General features: G+C 43.3%; 1 protein-coding gene across 1 annotated transcript in view; it reads left to right on the top strand.

Annotated features, from left to right (window-relative positions):
• Window positions 1-748: 748 nt before the first annotated feature.
• The window catches only part of Ptpra (protein tyrosine phosphatase receptor type A), a 105,468-nt gene continuing 86,744 nt past the window's right edge, over window positions 749-19,472 (top strand). Inside the window, exon 1 of the mRNA XM_052183628.1 lies at window positions 749-997. The gene's annotated coding sequence lies outside the window, so the exon portion shown is untranslated. The remainder of the gene's footprint in view (window positions 998-19,472) is intronic.

Genomic DNA, 19,472 nt, shown 5'->3' on the forward strand with positions numbered 1-19,472 from the left:
TCTCTCTCAGCGTTTTCAATCTTTCCCTCCGGACCTATCAAGAAGCATCTCCCCGCCCGTTGCAGGGCACCATGTGTTGTGCCTACATCCAGCTCTAGAGAATCGGGCCCAGCTTGCACATCTGGAAAGCAAGAGAGATTTCCCTGGGGTTCGGGTGGGGATGATGTGGGCTGGCTTATTTAAGATGACATCCACAGAGCTAGACCCCTTCTAGGTACTCATCACATGAGAGGCCTGGCAAATTCCTCTCTTCTCACAATTACATCCTTCGTCCTTTAAGTTCCTACAACAGCAGTGTGTGTGTGTGTGTGTGTGTGTGTGTGTGTGTGTGTGTGTGTGTGAGAGAGAGAGAGAGAGAGAGAGAGAGAGAGAGAGAGGGGGGGGGAGAATCACATTTGGAGAAGGATGGAGGTGGCTTTCAGTGCCTGAGTTCACGAGTTGGTGTGGCTTGTGCCTGGTGTCAGTTTCCTCAACTGTGAACCAGGAAAAAAGCCCATGCTCAGGGGCCTAGGACTGTGACTAGGTGGGAGACGTGTCCGGGGAGGATGGAGAGCGTCGCGCCCTGCAACCCGGAGACCCCCAGTGCGCCCGGGCAACTCCGCGGCGCAGTGGGGCGCGCAGGGGTGGGGCCCGCGGAGGCGGAGACGCCCGCCTGGCGTCAGCGAACCAGCGCCCGCCTCTCAACGGCCAATGACGAAGCGCCTTACAGCCCGGGCCGCGTCGCGAGTGAGGCTGCGGCGAGTGAGGCGCTGACAGGGACTCGCGGGGGCATCTTGCACAGACCCCTGGACCACGCCGCCATCGCAGCCTCCCGCCCAATCCTCTCTCTGCCGCTTCTCCTCGCCATGGAGGCGAGGCCGCCGCCGCCGCCGCGGGGCTTCGAGCAGCGGACCGGGCGGCGGCCCTGAGGGGAGCGGCGGGCCGAGACGCCGCCGCCGCGGTGCTGAGGCGGAGCTGCCGTGCGCGTCCCCCGCGGTCCCGCCCAGCGCCGGGCTCGGTAAGCGTTCGCGCCTGCCGCCGTCGGGAGGGCTCGGGAAGGTGGGGTGGCCCGGCCGCGCGTGGGAGCGGTGCCGGGATCCCGTCCTGGAGGAGCGCCTCCGGCTTGTGCATCCTGGCACGGTGGACAGGGGGAGGGGGTCCCGGAAACGTGCGGGACACAGACAGGCTGGAACTTTGCGGACGTCCTCCTCGGGCCCGGGCCAGGGCGCTGCCGTAGTTCATTCTGAAAGAAAACTTTGAGCAGCGAGAATGGTATTTGCTCAGGTCCTTTTAATGGGAGGAGAAAGGTGGCTCACGCAGTGACCATCCCACTCCCCACCCTCCCCTAAAAACCCTTCGTGTCCTACTCTCAGGCCCCTCTCTGCCGCCCATTCCCAACTGTTGTGTTTGCTTAAGAAGGAAAATATGGACATAAGCTACCCAGAATTCAAAACCAGCCACTTGGGAACGCATATCTCCTCTGTTTACTTTCAGTAATTCTTAAAAATTGCCATGTGGTGGTGGTGGTGTTAAACTCCTAATATTTCCTAAATATAACAACTGCAGAGGCCGAAATGATCCTGATATATTAGGGATTTTGTTATTGACAGTGATGATATTTGGTTTTTGGATTTGGTTTTTTCGAGACAGGGTGTCTCTGTGTAGCCCTGGCTGTTCTGGAACTCACTCACTGTAGACCAGGCTGGCCTGGAGCTCAGAAATCTGCCTGCCTCTGCCTCCCAAGTACTGGGATTAAAGGCATGCACCACCCTTGCCCGGCAGTGATGATATTTGTAAGACAAGAAATAAATGTTCTAAACCGTCTTGCACAGTGTGATGGGGCCGAAGCCCAGGGCTAGAGTAGGGAATCCCTGTTGAAAACCAGCCTCATTCCCGGAGATGGCACCACTTGTTACCTGCTGAGTCTTGAAGCAGCCAGAGAGCCAAAGATGGTGGATGAGAAAAGACTGGGACAGGAGGACCTTCGTTCTGTCTGGATGCTCCTTTCAAAAACATAGATCAGATGCTGTCATTTGTGTGCTTAAAAACTCCCTCGCTTTCCTTCCTCCATGAGATGGAGGAAAACCCAAATGTCTTAAGGTTTCCTACAAGATTCTTGACAATCTTGTCTGAACTTACTCTTTGATGGTTACCTCAGTCTTCTCATTCTCCTTTCCCTTCCACCTGCTTGGCCGCCCGTTCAGGTTTTGGGAGGTTTTTGCTTTCTGGGTCTCCCTTCTCACCGTTCTTGCCAGGTTCCAGGCCTTCCTTCATAATTCTTTGTTTGACAAGCTTCTTGAGGACGGGGCTGTGTCTTGTTTAAGACTTCCCTGTTAGAATTCATCCTAGCTATCTTGAAGGTCCTCAAGCACTTCCCAAGAGAAATGTTTACTAGTGTTTCCTGGCAGGCTGCTTGTGTGGGGGCTGCCCATTCCAGGACCTGCATCCCTGTGTCTCAGCGTCTGTCACACCAGGCACTCATGCAGTCACTGGGGAGAAACTGGTAGGCTTTGCATCTTACTTGCTTCTCAGCCTGACTGTCCTTGAAAGACCAACAACTCCTCAGTGACATCTCTCCTCTCGCTGCCCCAGTGGCCCAGCACATGGTCAGGTCCAGAAGACTATTGGCTGGGTAACTTTTAGCCGCTGATTATTAGGTGGGTGAATACAGAACCAGAAAAGCAAACCCCTTGATTTAGTGCATTCATATGCCATCTCTTTGCCAGACACAGTACTGGAGATGCAAAATGAAAATGAGAAAGTCACATTCTTATCTTTAAGAAGATTACAGACCAATGGGAGACAGGTGGATATAAACAGTTACATCATAGGTGCTAGTAGAATAATAATAATTGCTGTTTTCTGTGTGCCTGTGACAGGCTATATAATAAATGCCTTACATGAATTATCTTGTTTAATCTTTTCAGTGATTATAAGGGCTCGTTTTTTACTCTGCAGGACTTGACGTTAAGTGAGCAGACAGAGGCCTAGTCAGAATCTAAATCCTGATGGTGTTTCTAGAGCCTCTGCCTGGGTAGTCTGGAAGGGCTTTCCTGGGAGGGGATCTTGAGATCCTAAAGGAAGGATCTGCATGTTTGGAGAGAACACAAGCAGTCTCGGAGGAGGAAAACTCTGTCTTAGGAAGCTGGGAAGAAGTATAGCTGGCCAAGAGGGGCAGAGCAAGGTAGGGTTAGGATCAGAGTGAAGGCTTCTGTTGTTCTGTGGGGTCATTGGAGGCTTTATGGAGCCACAGACATGCTCATTGGTAACTGAGCAGTTTAGGAGGCGGTGGTCCAGACCCACAAAAGTAGACCTACCCTTTTAGACCCAGAGGATGTTCATTCCTCTTGAGAGGGGTTCTTACTTGGTTTGGGAAAAGTCAAAGCATTGGAGAGGAAAATTCTAGCAGTCAAAAGGAAATGTAAAGAAATCTATCCTCTTATCTCCTAACATCTTCCCATGGATGGCTGAAGCTGCTAGCATCTGTGAGACCCTCCTCCTTTATAAACATTCATCCACTCCTCCCTCTGTGGCCATACCAGCCACACTCTTTAAATGAGCACATGTTTAGGAAATCATTCCATGCTAGCATACAGTATTGTTTACCCCTTGTGTTGACATTTCTTTAAAAAAATTTTAATTTAAAAATGTATGTGTATGGTTGTTTTGCCTGCATGTATGTCTGTGTAGGACATGTGTGCCAGGTGCTCTTGGAGGCCAGAAAAGTTGTTGGAGATCCTGGAATTAGAATTATAGACCACTGGGATCTGCCATGTGGATGCAGAGGATTTAGCTCAGGGCTTCTGGAAGAACGAGCAGTGTTGACATTTCTTAGTCTGTTATACAGCTGTAAAATAAGCTGCTTTTATCTGTGCATAGGACTGTTGCATGTATTTGTAACTAGTCTTTAAGTTAAACATTTGTTTCTAGGTTTTTCTCTTATAAGAATACAATGAACATCCTTCTAGATATTTTGTTATGTGTTTGTACCTATAATTGTCTCAGCAATGTATTTTAAGAAATGGAACTACCTGATCAAAAGACCTGTGCATATTATTTTTATTTTTAGACATACCAACAAGTTGCTGCCTCTTTGAGGTAGTGCTCATTTGTTCTCTCCCCTAAAATGTGGCTCAGTGAACGTAAGCCACAATATCCAGCGGAATCCCCTGCCAGGCTTTTCCAACAGTCGTTTGCCTGTTTCCCTCCCCTACTCCAGCCTAGTCCAGAAGGAATCATGTGATTTGTGCAAGAAGATCAGAACTGGATGATGGTGGTTTAGTTCCTGCAGTTCTGGTGTTGGTGTTTGCCTAGTCCGGTTCCTGGAGGGCCTCGGCATCAGTTTGTAAACACTGTTGCATTACCCCTTCACCGTCTTTATGTAGAGAAATGGGATGCAGCTTCAGTTTCAAGCAGGAAGCTGGCCAAATATAGAATCTTGTCATTTTCCTTTGCTACAGGAACTAGTAAGTGTTCCAAATCCCAAAACGGAAGAATTTTTTTTCCCTTTGGTCCCGGGTGCAAAAATAGCAGTAGTGTAACACAGACTTAATAAAGCCAAGCAGCAAACTGACAAGATAATCTACTCAATAAAACTGTATTTTCTCAATTCACATTTGTTTGCATCAGTGTACTGATATTGATGTTATTTGTAGTCAGTACATATAGATATGGTTTCTGGAGTTTTAATATATTAAGTTATACGTACTCACTTCTGTATCTTGTTTAAAAAGTATTATTCTATGTAGTTTATGAAGTCTGTTTTATTCTTTCTTTTCTTTGTGCAGTTACTTTTGGATGATTTTATTGTCCAATAAAACCCCTCAGCCCCCAAGAGGAGCCACTGAAATCAGGATTATTTTAGTGATGAAGTTGAATTAATTTGCAACAATTTTCTGCCATTCCAGCAACACTGTCACAGATAAAATCCTAGTCTTTATTTTTATTTATTAATATATATATATATATTTATATATATATATATTTTATGTATATATATATGTATAGGAGCTAGAGAGGTGGCTCAGTGGTTAAAAGCTCTGAGTGCTCTTGCAGAAGGCCAGAGTTTGTTTTTTGCACCCACATAAGTTGACGCACAACCTCCTGTGTAACCGAAGCTCCAGGGTTCTGGCATCCCTGCCTTCCAAGGGCACCTGCACGGATAGCCACACACACAATTAAAAATAATAAAAATAAAGTGTTAAAAAGAAATATCAGAGCCATTTAGAGTGAGCACTGCTCTCACAGAGAACCAGAATTCAGTTATCAGTATCTACATCTGACAGGTCTCAGCTGCCTGGAACTCCACCTCCAGGGGACAGACACCTTCTGGCTTCTATTGAGTGCACATGTACGCATGCATACAATATTTTTTTTATTAAATTAAACACAAGGTGGATGACTCTTAAGAAATGACACTTTCAGGTGTCCTCTAGCCCCTGTATGCACAGCCGTATCTGTAGTTTTATCCTTCCACACATACATGTACACAACGGAGAAACTCCATTTCTTGTCCCCCCTGTGGGCAAACAAGTCAGGTTATCATTCTCTTGTTATCTTGTGTTGTCAATGACTTGTGTATTAGTCAGAGTTCTCTGGAGGAACAGAACTTAAAGAATGAATCTCTCTGTGTTTACACACACACACACACACACACACACACAGGATTTATTAGAATGGCTTACAGGCTATGGTCCAGCTAGTCCAGCAATGGCTGTCTACCAACAGAAGGTCCAAGAGTCCAGTAGTTCTGTCCATGAGGCTGGATGTCTCGGCTTGGCTTCAGTATGTGCCAGAATTCCACAGAAGTAAAGCTCTAATGCCAGTGAGGGCATGGGTTTGCTAGTGAGAGCTTGCAGCAGGTAGAGCGAAGGCTTCCGTCTTTCATGTCCTTTATACAGACTGCCAGCAGAAGGTGAGGCCCAGATTCACGGTGGCTCTCCCTACTTCAGGTGATTTCATTGAGAAGAAGCTCCTCACTGATGTACCAGCCACCTAGGTTTCAGTTAATTTCAGATGTAGTCAAGTTGACAACCAAGAATAGCCACCACAAATTTCATATATGTATGTATACATGTATACGTGTATATATTTATGTATGTGTATTTTAATGCCAATTTTTGTGAGTCTTGGTAGAACATAGCTATACAACTCATACACAGCCAGTACACCTCAGAGGTTGAGGAAAGAGGATTGAATGAGACCAGCCTAGAATACAAATGCTCAATTTTTTGCTGCCAAACAAGAATATTAGGGAAAATGTCTGGCTGATATCTTCAAGTAGGGTGGTTACTTTTTTTATTTATTATTTTTATTGTATGTGTATATATGTATGTGCACCTGCTCTCTGTTTGTACAGTGTATTCATGTAGGTACTTGCGGTGGCCATGGCCATGAGAATCTGTCAGAGCCCCTGTAGCAGCGATTCTCAGCCTTCCTAATGCTATGACCCTTTAATTCAGTTCCTCATGTTGTGGTGACCCCCCCCCCCCACCATAAAAGTATGTTGTTGCTACTTCATAAACTGTAATTTTGCTACTGTTAATGATCGTTATGTAAATATGTGATATTCGAGACCCACAGGTTGAGAGCTGGCGCTGTGGAACAGTGAGTTCCCGGTGTGAGTGCCAGGGTTCTCCACAAGAGCATACCTTACCTGTGGGGCTGTCTCTCTAGCCCCAAGAGTGCCCTTCTTGATAGTGAATGAGAAAGTAACTGCATTTAAAGTTACTTTGTTTTCATTTTTGAGTTACACATTTGTGTCAGTGTATAGGCATGTGCATATGAATGCAGGTGCCCACAGGACCAGAAAGTGGCCTGGGGTCCTCTGGAGCTGGAGCTGCAGGCAGGTGGGAGCCGTCTGATATAGGTCAGGGAGCCCATCTCAGGGTCTCTGAAAGAACAGTGTGGTCTCTAAATCCCTGAGCCATTCCTCCAACTCTGAAAGTAACTGCTTTTTTTTTTTTCTTTAGAAAGGACAGACAAGCTGATTGATATCATGGGAGGCCTACTCTTTTCAGAGGAGAAGGGGACGAGGAGTGTATGGGTGGGGAGAGGTGAGGTGAGGGGGGTAGGAGGAGAAGAGAAAGGGAAAGCTGTGGTAGGGATATAAAGTAAATAAATGATTAATTTTTTAAAAAAGAAAGGACAGCCAAGGCTACGCAGAGAAACCCTGTCTCAACAAAACCAAAGGTAGGGAGTATCGACTGTCTTTCTATGTGTTTATTAACCATTAGTGTATGTTACTTGAAAAAATATCTCTTTAGTCTTTGTCCCTTTTTAGAAACACAGTTGTTTTTTTTTTTTTTAATTACTGGGTTCTTATGTGTTTTCAATATGTTCTCTTATTATGTATATGATTTGTAAGGAACTTTCCCACTGGTGAAGGTTTTCGTTGAAATTATTGCATGTTTGGATCTAGCAACAGAGTTGCTAAGGCAGACACTCACCTTTGTGTTTAGTTTGCTGAGGCCTGTGGGACTGTGTCCAGTCTGACACAACGTGCGCTGCCTAAGAGTGTCTGCGACTCCACATCTTTGTCAGTGGAACTGCCTGTATACCTTTCAGCTCTAGCCATCTTAGTGGGTATGAAGTAGTTTTGATTTGTGGTTTGATTTACAGACTGAGATGCATTGTGATTTTGTTCCATCTTTTAAAGAAATTCTCATCATTTTACACTTGAGGAACTTGTAAACAAGATTTTATAATCTGATAAAAATGTCTTGAATCTGTTTCCTTAATATAAAGTTTCTATGTGATGATCTAATGAAATAAAAGACCTGTGCATTAATTATCAGTAACAGTTAAAACCACTTATGGGACTTTAGAGTAAGGGGCCAGACTGACAATCTTAAGATAAATCACACCAGCTCTAAATTGGCACGACTGAATCCTTCTGTGCACAACGGGCTAGGAAGAGCATGGCATCGTTCATGAATATTCCTGTTTCCTCCTCCACAAATTAAATAAAGCTAAGTTTCGAGGTGTAACAGTTTGTAGAGTGTTACTAATTATGATATGAGAATACTATAGAGCAAAGTGAGCCCAAAGACTTCAGCTGTGTGTCAGGAGAAAAGGACAGGATCATCTACACACTTGAAAGATCAGATCCCAGCCAAGTGCACTGTGGAGACCTCATTTGTATTATACCATTGTAAAAAGGTATTTCTGAGGCTATTGAGAATAACTTTGGTAGCCTTCAAATATTAGATGATTTTTAAGTGATTTATTTTTTTACATATGATAATAGTATTGTTAAATTCTAAAAGATTATTTCTGTCTTAGAGATAAAAGCTGAAGTCTTAGGAATGAAGCAATATGTTTGGAAGTTGCTTTGAAATATTCAGTGTATCTGAAGGATTACAGATGAGCAAAGAACTGCTGTATGTTGGTAATCATTCAAACCGAGCAGTAGGTGTGAAAGGGTTGTCCTGTGTGCCTGCTCCTGGAGGCATGTGTGTGTGTGTGTGTGTGTATGTGTTTGTGTGTGTGTGTGTGTGTGTGTGTGTGTGCGCGCGCGGACAGCTGCAGAGGCTAGTCCTCAGCCTGGGCATTGTTCCTCAACTGTCTGACGCCTTTTGAAAATAATTTTTATTTTACATTTGCTTATTTTATGTGTGTACACTCATGTGCCATGGCATGTGGGTGGGGGCAAGAGGACACCTTGAGGGAGTTGGCTTTTTCTTCCACACGTGAGTCCTGAGAACCCAGCTCAGTCAGGCTTGGCAGCAGGCACTTTTACCTGGCGCGCCGGCTCATTGCTCCTCGCCTTGTTACCTTTGAAAGAGTTCATTTTATATTTGGGATTGCATGTGTATTTTATATTTGGGATCACATGCCCGTGTGTGTGTGTGTGTGTGTGTGTGTGTGTGTGTGTGTAGAGGGGGGATATGTACTTATGGAGTACAGTTACCAAAGGAGGCCAGAAGAGGACATTGGCTCCCCCTGGTCATTGTGAGCCAACTGATGTGGCCACTGCAAACTGAACTGGGATCGTCTGCAAGAGTAATATGTTGTCTTAACTGATGAGCCATTTCTACACACCCCCAACACACACACACATACACACACACACACACCTTGTTTTCTTTTTCTTTTTCTTTTTTTTTTTTTTTTTATGTTTTTTGAGACAGAATCTTTCACTGTAGTCCAGCCAGGGTGGCCAGTGAGCCCCAGGGATTTCTTGTCTCAGCCTTCCATTACTGAGATCATAGATGCACAGCCCCACCCACCCCTGCCTACCTTTTCAATGGTCTCTGGAAATCAAACTGAGGTCCTCATGCTTGCCTGGCAGGTACTGGCAGATGGTAGTCCAAATGAAGAGTTTTAATAGATTTCAAACACATTTGGTAACAAGTGACATCTTCTAACTAGTCGTTAAGAGTGAGTGCATCGGAGAAGATGGACATTTACTAGACCAATTTATTTTTGTGGTTCTGGAGTTCTGTTATTTTTTAGGGCAGGAAGGATATGAGATGAGGTTTAGGTATGTAGTCCAAACTGGACTTTCCCACCCCAGTCTCCTGAATGCTTAGATTGCATGTCTGAATCACCACACCCAAATGCAGGTGTCCGGAAGCCAATGTTTGGTGTCTTCTGCACTCTAAACCATTTTTTAATGGTCTTACACTAAACCTGGAGTTCACAGACTCAGCTAGGCTAACCAGCCAGTGAGCTGCAAGCATCTACCTGTCTCTGCCTTCTCAGTGCTGGAATTTCAGGCACACGACACTGATACTTTTACATGGGCACCAGGGATGCGGACTCAGTCCTTACACTTATATGTTCTGTAGCAAGCACTTTATTCACCGTGCCACTTCCTCAACTCTATATCCAGCTTTTTATTTAGATCAGAATGTTTCTGTTACTGGATGGTGGGAAAATACCACATCCTAGAGCATCTTCCCTTTGGAAGCATGTTTCCGTTGCCCATCATAACCAAGCGTTGTCTTGAAATCAGTCTTCTGCACTGCTTTGCCATGGAATACTAGAATGAACTTTAAAAAGATAGCAGTATAGTTTAGCAGTAGAGTGCTTGTATACCCCAGGTCTCGGGTTCAGTACCAACAAAGAAAGGAGAGAAAAAGGAAGGTGCATTTTCAACCAAAATGAAAAAGTTTTAAATTTCATAAGTCACTATTTTTATTTGTTGTTGTGAGTGTATTTGTATATGGAAGTGTGAAGAGGGGCACACATGCCACAGCACACATCGAACAACTTCGTGGAGTAGATGCCTTCCTGTACATGAGCTCTGGTCATCAAGCTTGCATAGCAAACACTCTACAGCCTGGAGGCCCACATGAAAAATATATTAATATTTTAAAAATTTTATGTGGATGGATATTTTGCCTGCATGTGTGCTTCTGTATCCCTTGCATGCCCACAGAGGCCAAAACAGGGTGTCAGATCCCCAGGGCATCAGATCCCCTGGAGCTGGCAATAATATTTGGAACTGATTTAGTGTGAAGGCATGATGATGCAATTGGGCACATGGACAAATATTACTAAGCAGGAAAAGTGTTAATAGTTCCAGGTTTGGGGACCAGTGGTGGTCCTTTAATCCCAGCAATTGAAAAGCAGAGGCAGGCGGAGCTCTGTTAGTTTGAGGTCTGCCTGGTCTACAGAGCAAATTCCAGGACCGCCAAGGTTTCACAGAGAAATTGTCTCAAAAAACAAAAACCAACCAAACAAAAATAGATCCAGGTTTAGGGCCTTGGAAGAAGATTATTGGAGAGTGGAGCTTCTGTGTAAAGGAAGAAATTGAAATCCAGCTGTTAGGAACTGTGTGTGTGGTTTCCAAACATAAACTAATTGGCTGGTGAATCAGTAGCAAGAACTGATACCTTTCCAGTAACTGTGGCTGGAGTGATGGAGCAGCCTCAGGGCTTCTGATGCTTGACGGACCACATCTTTCTACCTGGGAGCCTCTGTCCCTCTCCATCTTGTTTTATCTCTGGTGACGCACGTGTTTCTCCCACTTGGCACGGAGTGAGACAGTAGCTTAGTGCCTGTGCCTGTGCCTGTGCATGGCAGCCCTTCAATGTTCTCTCCTCTTGGCTGGGCCTTCTCCTCAGTTCACAGTGGTTCCCAGCTAGAGCATCTCTTTCCCAGGTCTGAGTGTTAGCTGGAGAGGCTCTCTTGAGTCAAGTCTGAAAGCCTCATTACAGAAGCAGCAGCAGCCAGAGAAGTTGTCTGTGGCCTGAGATTTTGCTTCTAGTCTGTGGGTTCAAGAAGATGCAATCCTTTTTGTCATGAGCACTCAGTGCTCCAGTGTTGCTGCTGGTAGTAGTTGTCACAAGTAAGTGACAAGGTTAGTGGGTTACTCAAAACAAAGGGAACACATGGTTTTGGCATTGTATTTTTACAAATTTTTGCATTTTAAAATTATATGCATGTTTAAGTAATTAATACTTATAATAAAATATGTAGAGAATTAGAGTAAAAGATAGTTCTCTCTTTCCCCCCAGCCTCCAGCTTCCCCTTTACAAAAGCATCTTTAGGAGTCTGGGGAGAAAGCTCCGTCAGCAAAGCCCTTACTAGGCCAGCATCAGGACCTCACCTCACTCCTAAATCCAGGTGGAAGAGGCAGGCAGGCATGGTGGCACTGGCAACCCTGGCACTAGGGAGACAGAGACAGGCGGGCCCACTGTCCTGAAGGTTACTGACCATCATTCATGCTTAGTTTTCAGAAATTATGCTTTGAGCGAGTTCTTGTGGGACAAGCAGTGGTTAGAGCAGCCAGGCAGCCGGTGCTGTGTGAACTGGGTGCTGGGAGGGCCTTTTGTATACAGGAGGGCTGTAAATTAACTTAATAAAATGGCAGCAAAATCAAGGTTTTTTTTAAAGGCTTTTTCAACTGCAGTTGTAAGCAGTAACTATAGAAATGGGAAAACTTTTATTCTTTTTCTGTACTTTGTCTTTCTTCACTCTTTTAAATAAATGTTAAAATTTCGCAGATAAAATCTTCCAACCCCCTCACTCACTGAACTGAACCTCCTAAGTTGTTTAAAATACGTTCATTTGTGTATACATTCAAGTCTGACAAGCACAGCCAGTACTTGCCCTGCTAGAGTGAACCACCTTCAGTCTCCAGAAGAGTTGAGCAATCTGCGATGGTAAGGAAGGAGTTAAACCTGCAGAAGCAGCCAAGCGGGTCCTGTCAGGCCAGTGCTTTTTGTTGGTTAGGTCTGAACTACCAACACACAGCCAAAACTTAGAAATGTTAGTGCAGTAGCTTTGATAGCGCTTTGTTGATCCATCACAGCTTGTCTCCCTGGGTCATGATGTCACTCAGCTTTGGGGGACAGTTTTAGTCATCTCAAAGAGTCAAGGTTATTGGATGGAAAAGCCCCACCATGATTACAGCAGTACAGTCGTAGGGTTTCTAAGACTGGGTAGAGAGAGAGGATGCTCAGCTTCTAGGGAACTTTGACCCCGAGGGTGGCTCTGTTTATGTAGAGTTCTGAATGTGGCACCCAGTGATTGTGCTGTGTGCATGAAGGATCACAGAAACTGCCTTTTTTACATTCCTGCTTTTAACAAAGGGAAATGTAAAGAAGTCCAGGGAGGGAAGAAGGAAAGGAATGGGGTAAATTAGTAAATTAATCGTCTGCATCCTGAACTGGCTCCTCTCTGTGGCGCTCTGTCCTGTATCTTCTCTGGTCTCCCCTCCTTTCCCTCAGGCTGTTTTTCTTTGACCACTCTGGGCTTCCCAAAGTCCATCCCTCATTTGTGTTTACCACACACATTCTTGGAAGGACAAGGGTATGTCTATGGCTTCATGTTTTTTGTGAATTACAGGGGGAAAAATTATCCTTAGATCAGATCTGGTTGATAAGCAACAACCTGTTGTTTTCCCCATTGAGGTGTTTCCCAGACATCTTCGTTGGTCTCAGAACCAACCTGTTTTTTAATCTCTGTCTTGATGAATGAAACAACCCAGCAGAGACACCAGAATTTAAATGTTGCTATCAATGTCGTCAGTCATGTGTTTGGCTCTCAGATTGGCCTGTACATCACCTGCACAATTTTTCTTGTGTGTCTCTTTTAGTTTTTGACTTTTACTTCTATAGTAAGAACACATAATATGAAGCTGCCCACCTATGTCTGTAAGAGTACCCTACGGTATTGCTGACTGCAGGGTTTATGCTCTATGATCAGTTTCAGTGAAGAAACTCTCAGAGAAGCAGTATTCACTGTCTATAGCACACTGCCTCATATAACTTTTCTAGCATAATACAGCATCAGACACCAGGACTGAAACGCGGAACTGTAAAGCAGATGTGGTGTTAAGATGGAATTATTTTTAATTATTTGGTGGGCCTGACTCATAAGAGACAGTACACACAGGTTTGTAAAGAAGGAAACAGTATTAGAGTTGTAGAAGTCTGAGCTCAGCATCGGTCCTGTGTTTGTTTCTTTTATGTTTTATTTATTTTATGCTTATGAGTATTTTACTTGCATAGATGTTTGTGTATCACATGTGTGCCTGGTTCCCACAGAGCTGGGAAGAGGGCACTGAATGCCTGGAACTGGAGTTATAGAAGATTACTGAGCTGCTATGTGGGTGCTGGGAACCAAAGAACTCAGGAAGAGCACCCAGCACTGAGCCATCTCTCAAGTACCCTGTGATTTTTTTTTCTGTCAGGTTATTTTATCAGATTGTTTGGTACTCCACATACTTGTGTGATAATCCTCACAACATATAGATTAAGTGTTGGTCTCAGAAGGAACTTTATGGTCTGCAGTTTTGTGATACATAATTCTCCTGAGGCATGGCTTGCATTGCTTGTGCACTGAGCTTGGCGGCAGCAGAACTGAGCTCACTTACAGTGAGCCTTGGTAGCTTCATTTAGCATTTAATTCTGCCTTTATTACTTGATTAGGTCAAAAAGAACTAGAACCTTCTGTATAAAAAATAATATTTAAAAAGATTTAATCTCTACCAGAAGAAAAAAATATTTGAAGGAAACTTGTGTTGTCAGACTAGATTTAAATCACAAATGCTGCCCAACAGTACTTGAAAATGTTAACTTTTTTAATTTAATGGTTTTATTTTTTTTATTTTGAGCTAGAACCTTGCTATAAAGTAGGCTGGCTTTAGACTTGAACTCTCCTGTCTTGGCCTTCTGAGAGCTAGGCTTACAGTCATGTGCCACCCAGGTTACTTCTCTGTTTGTTTCTTTTTTTGGTCTTTTGGATTTTGGGGTTTTTTTTGAGACAGGATTTCTCTGTATAGCCCTGGCTGTCCTGGAACTCACTCTGTAGACCAGGCTGGCCTCGAACTCAAAAATCTGCCTGCCTCTGCCTCCCAAGTGCTGGGATTACAGACGTGTGCCACCACCGCCTGGCCTGTCTTTGTTTCTTTCTTTTTATATTTGTTTATTTAATTTCATGTATATGATGATTTGTGTATTTTACTTTATATGTATGAGTACCATGTGTGTACCTGGAGCCAACAGAGGTCAGAAGAGGACCCCAGATCCTCTGGAACTGTAGTTACTGAGGTACCATGAAGGTGCTGGAAACCAAGCCCAGGTCCTTTACAAGAGCAGCCACTGCTCATACCTGCCAAGCCATCTCTGCAGATCCCTAGTTCGACTTTTATGGCTATCTTAATGTCAACATTTTGTTAGTTTCTTTTCTACGTATAGTAAATTGCTCTCTTGAGGATAGAGGTATGGATCTTGTGTTATAGTTTCTTTTAAAGCTTGTTTTTTTATTTGTTTGTTTTTATTTCAACTCCTATATGGCATTTATTAAGTATAAGTATACTCCAATAAACCACATTGACCCACACACATACACTCTGAGCACTGTAAGACAAGTGTGCTAGTATTCTTTCCTTTTTCTTAGTCAAGGTTTCTCACAGTAGCGGCCTAGATCTTTGCTGCCTCAGCCTCCGCGGTGCTAGGATTGTGGGTATGAGCCACTGCCCGGCTTGAACCAATTCTCCTAAAGGAAGCAGTATGACCTAACAAGCATGTGACTTCCTGGTCAACTCTTTTGAAAAGGATAATCCTAGAAAAATTTTAAAGTAGTATTTAAAACTACTGAAGATGATTTTAAAGTTGTTTGCCAGTGTTTTTTCAGTTAGTAACTTAGGAACACTGTTTTGGGGGTCGAGTCCCTGCTTCTCTGGCTCCGTTGCTGTGGACCTTTGGTGAAGTATAATGTGGCAGAAGAAGCTGCTTATCTCCTGGCAGCCAGGAAGCAGAGTGAGAGCTCACTTCCTGAGAGTGAGCCGCCCCAGTGGCCTTTCTTCTTGGGTTCCAGCTGGAGTCCTAGCTAACAGATGGCTCCAAACACCTCTGTGCTGAGTCTTTTCCCCTGGTTGCTACCGTGGCAGAGATCTTGGAAACCCTGTCATAGTCACACCCAAAAGTGTGCTTCACTAACTCCCACGAGTCTCAGTCTATTCAAAGTGATAATCAGGATAAACTGAACCTCTCTCAAATTGCACTGATCTCTTGGTTATATCCTTTGCAGCAAAAACAAAAACCAGAGAACTTCTTACCTCTTACTTGTATTTTAGGGACCATCCATTGTTGACTACTTGGTTGTCATATTTCTTAGGTTTCTTTCAAAGAAGAATAGTTTCTCAGACTTCTTTTTAGTAATTTGACATTTTTAAGAGGTTTATTTTGTGTGTACGAATGCTCTGCCTATATGTATGCCTAATACCCTCAAGAGGACAGAAGAGGGTGTCAGATCTGGAGCTGGGCAGCTGTGAGCCGCCACTGGGAAGTGCACCAAGCACTTACAACCACTGAGCCATCTTTCCAGCCTCTACCTTGACCCTTGCTTTGTTTTGTTTTGAATAGTTTCTCCTGATGTCCTGGCACTCACTCTATAGACCATGCTGGCCTCAACTCAGAGACCTGTGTGCCTCTGCCACCCAAGTGCTGGGCTTATAGGCATGTGCCACCGCCGACTTTCCCTTGTTTACTACCTTTTTCTTTTTAAATAGTCTATAGTTATTATACAGAATGTTCTTCATTCAGAGTTAGTTTGACATTTTATCACCAGGAGATTTGAGGCTTTATTTTATTTTTGCTTCTGTGTATGTGTGTGTTTGTGCATGTTTGAGTGCAGGTACTCACAGAACCCAGAGCGATTGTTAGATTTTCTGGAGCTGAAGTTAATGGGCAGTTAGTGAGAATCAAATTCAGGTCCTCTGCAAGAACAGTGCTTGCTTTCACCCACTGAGCCAGCTCTATCCCCTAGTGAGTAGATTTAGATTATATATTGTTGGCAGAATACCATAGACACTGTGTGCTTGTCACTGCATTATGTCAGGAGGCCCATGCCCATTTATGCCATTATACACATTAAAATTGGGTTCACTTTTATCACATGGTCAAGATGTTGTCTGACAAGCTTTTCAAAAGTTTAACTGAGAAATATTTTGTGCTTATTAATAGGTAAATAATACTTATTTTTTGGGAATGACACTTTGAGGTTATATAAAATTGTCTATTTCAAAATTTGACCAGCAAATGTTAGTCTCCATCCAGGGATTGTGACTGAATCCAGTATTGCTATGGTGGTAACCAGATGGCAAATTAAAAAACAAATTAATCATTCTTCATTCATTTGACATTTCCTACAAGGAAAAGCTTTCACTTTGTCTTTTAAATTTGTAAAATTACCCAACATGGTTTCCTATTTTATTTTATTCTTTTAAAACTTATTTTGATGATCAGGTTGCCCCAGATTTAGCCAGTGGTGACCTTTTCCAACATGTGTTTGTTTTTGTTTTTCATACGTTCATTATTTTTATTTATTTATTTTTGGCATAATATGATTTTTTCATTCTCATCCCAACTCAACCATTTCTTCAAGGAACTCCTCTAGTTCTTTTTTTAGAAAATATAGTTAGGCATCAAATCTGATACATGCTTCGTGCAATTGGGATGTGATCTCCCTTATTCCCTGAGCCCTGAACTACAGTTGTTGTTGTTGTTGTTGTTGTTGTTGTTGTTGTTGTTGTTGTAGAGACAGGGCTCATTTACTCTGTCACCTAGGTTGACTTAAATGTATAGTAATCTTCCTGCCTCAGCCTCCAGGTCTGAGAGTTACCATACCTGGCTATGAAATTGTTTTACTAAATTCCTGGAACCAAATTTACGGAGGTGGCTGAGTAACAGCCCAGCTCAGCACCATTAAAAGCTCGCTATTGCACAGTTTTCCAGAATCAGGATGCACACCCTGCTGCTGTGCAAGACTGCGTGGAAAATCACCAGCATGGCCATAAAGCACAGAACCAGAGACAGACATGAGTGCTGGGAAGATGTTTGGTCTGTGTGTATGGGGTGTTGTAATTTGATTTGTGCATGCCCTCAAAAACTAGGATGATAAGAACAGAAATAACTTTGCCTCTAATTTTGACATCTGCTTTCAAGGTGCCAACTGATTAATTACAGAATATTAAGATTATTATGAATAGATATTCATGTTGAAATATACATGTGCGTATAAATAAACACAAATACCTGAAAGCCATTTTCCATAAAATACCTCTAATTCCACTTTAACCCTATAGAATTGTTTTCCTGTTTCCTCTTTTTTGACTTTAACAGATATGTCTCTCATCCTTTCCACTGCACTGCCATAATCAGTCTCTGTCTGTGAAGACCATCCCATTGCCCTACCCACAAAATGCCCTTCACATTCCATAAGCTGTTCTTTACTTTGCATGGTTCCAAAATGCAAAATTCCTGTTACTGTTGCTTAATTAAATAGCATTGGTTTCCCCAGACTACTGAAATAAATGATTTGTAGTGGGTGGCAGTGCATCTCAGTTTATAGAGTGCTTGCCTATCACGTACAAAGCCCTAGGTTTAATTCCCAGGTGCACATAAAACCAGGTATATGGCACATTTCAGGAATGTCTGCACTGGAACTGAGGAATGGAGGCAGGAGAATCAGGAGTTCAGGGTCATTTCAACTACTTAGGGAATTTAAGGCCAGCCTGAGCTACATGAGACCCTGTCTCAAAACAAAAACAGAAGATAATTTGTGCTCAGAAACAACTCAAATTTTGAAAATTCATCTGACCTTAAAGTAGCTGGCTAATGTGTCTGGAACATTACTCAGTTGGAGCTGTTCTCATTTCTTTTAAGAAAACTATAGTCCACACTTTCCTCAGCTAAACTTTACATAGCTCTGCATTCATCCTGTCCGTTCTTGGGATTCGTGGTGGGTAGCAGAAAGCGAGATGTTCAGTTATGTACTTTTAGTTCTTAAAAGTAGTAGTAGTTCAAGGAAGTATATGAATCCTGCTTTAAGAAGACCTAGAATGAAAAAAGAAGGAAGGAAGGAAGGAAGGAAGGAAGGAAGGAAGGAAGGAAGGAAGGAAGGAAGGAAGGAAGGAAGGCTTAGTGGCTGTACTTATTTCATTAAAACTTAGAAATATACGTGAAGAACTTTGGGCATTCTGAAGAACTCTGTGTCAATGTACTTCTCTCTGTTGCTATGATAAAACCATACAAAAAGTAACTTAGGGAGGAAAGTTTACATTTGCAGACTAGAGTCCATCATCCAAGGAAGTCAGGTCCTCAAATAGGAATTTGGATGTGGAACCGATATAGAGACCATGGCGGAGGGCTTCCTCCGCCCGGTGACTTGCTCAGCCTGCTCTCTTACATAACCTAAGCCCATCTGCAAAAGAGTGGCACTGCCTGCAATGGGATCGGCCCTCCCCGGTCAATCACCAATCAAGAAAGTATCCCACATCATGTTCACAGGCCAATCTCAGGGCAGTAATCCCTCAGTTGAGCTTCATTCTTCTCAGGTGTCAGAGTTGACCAAACTAGTGAACATAAATCTTGGGGAATATTTTGGGTTTGGAGTTTGTCAAAGCAGAAGCACAGCTCTTGTTTTCAAGAGGAAAAAAAGAGAACACTCATTCTGGAACGCAGATTTAGGTTGCCCCAAATTCCGTGTTCCAACATGGAAGCAGATTCAAGTTTTTATAGTAACAGAACAAAGACTTCACATACATCAGTAGAAACATTGAGTGAGTGCATTACGGCACAGAGGAGATGCTCGTCCGTAAGCCTAGATGAAAGCTGTCTGAAAGCATCCTCAGCCCTTTGGTTGATAGAACTAGTACTTTATTAAAGTAATGCATTCTAAAGATTTGTTTGTTTGTTTGTTTTATCTGTTAGGATATTAGGTTTGACTTTATTTGTAATTTGTAACTTTATATGTTAGGTCTGACACAAAGGGGCACAAGGAATAGCTATTTTGTAAGTTAACAATAACCCAAGATAAATTGCAGTTAGACTTTCTGTCTGCAATCTTTCATTCTATCGCTGAATTTCTAATCAGTCAACCAACCTTTGCAAACACAGCTTCTATCTTAGCTTGCTTTCTATGGCTGTGATCAAGACCATGACCAAAAACAGCTTGGGAAGGAAAGGGCTTATGTGGCTTATAAGTCACAGTCCATCATGAAGGGGGGAAGTCAGGACAGAAACTCAAGACTGAAG

The sequence above is a fragment of the Apodemus sylvaticus genome, chromosome 5 (genome assembly GCF_947179515.1).
Source record: "Apodemus sylvaticus chromosome 5, mApoSyl1.1, whole genome shotgun sequence".
NCBI lineage: Eukaryota > Metazoa > Chordata > Mammalia > Rodentia > Muridae > Apodemus > Apodemus sylvaticus.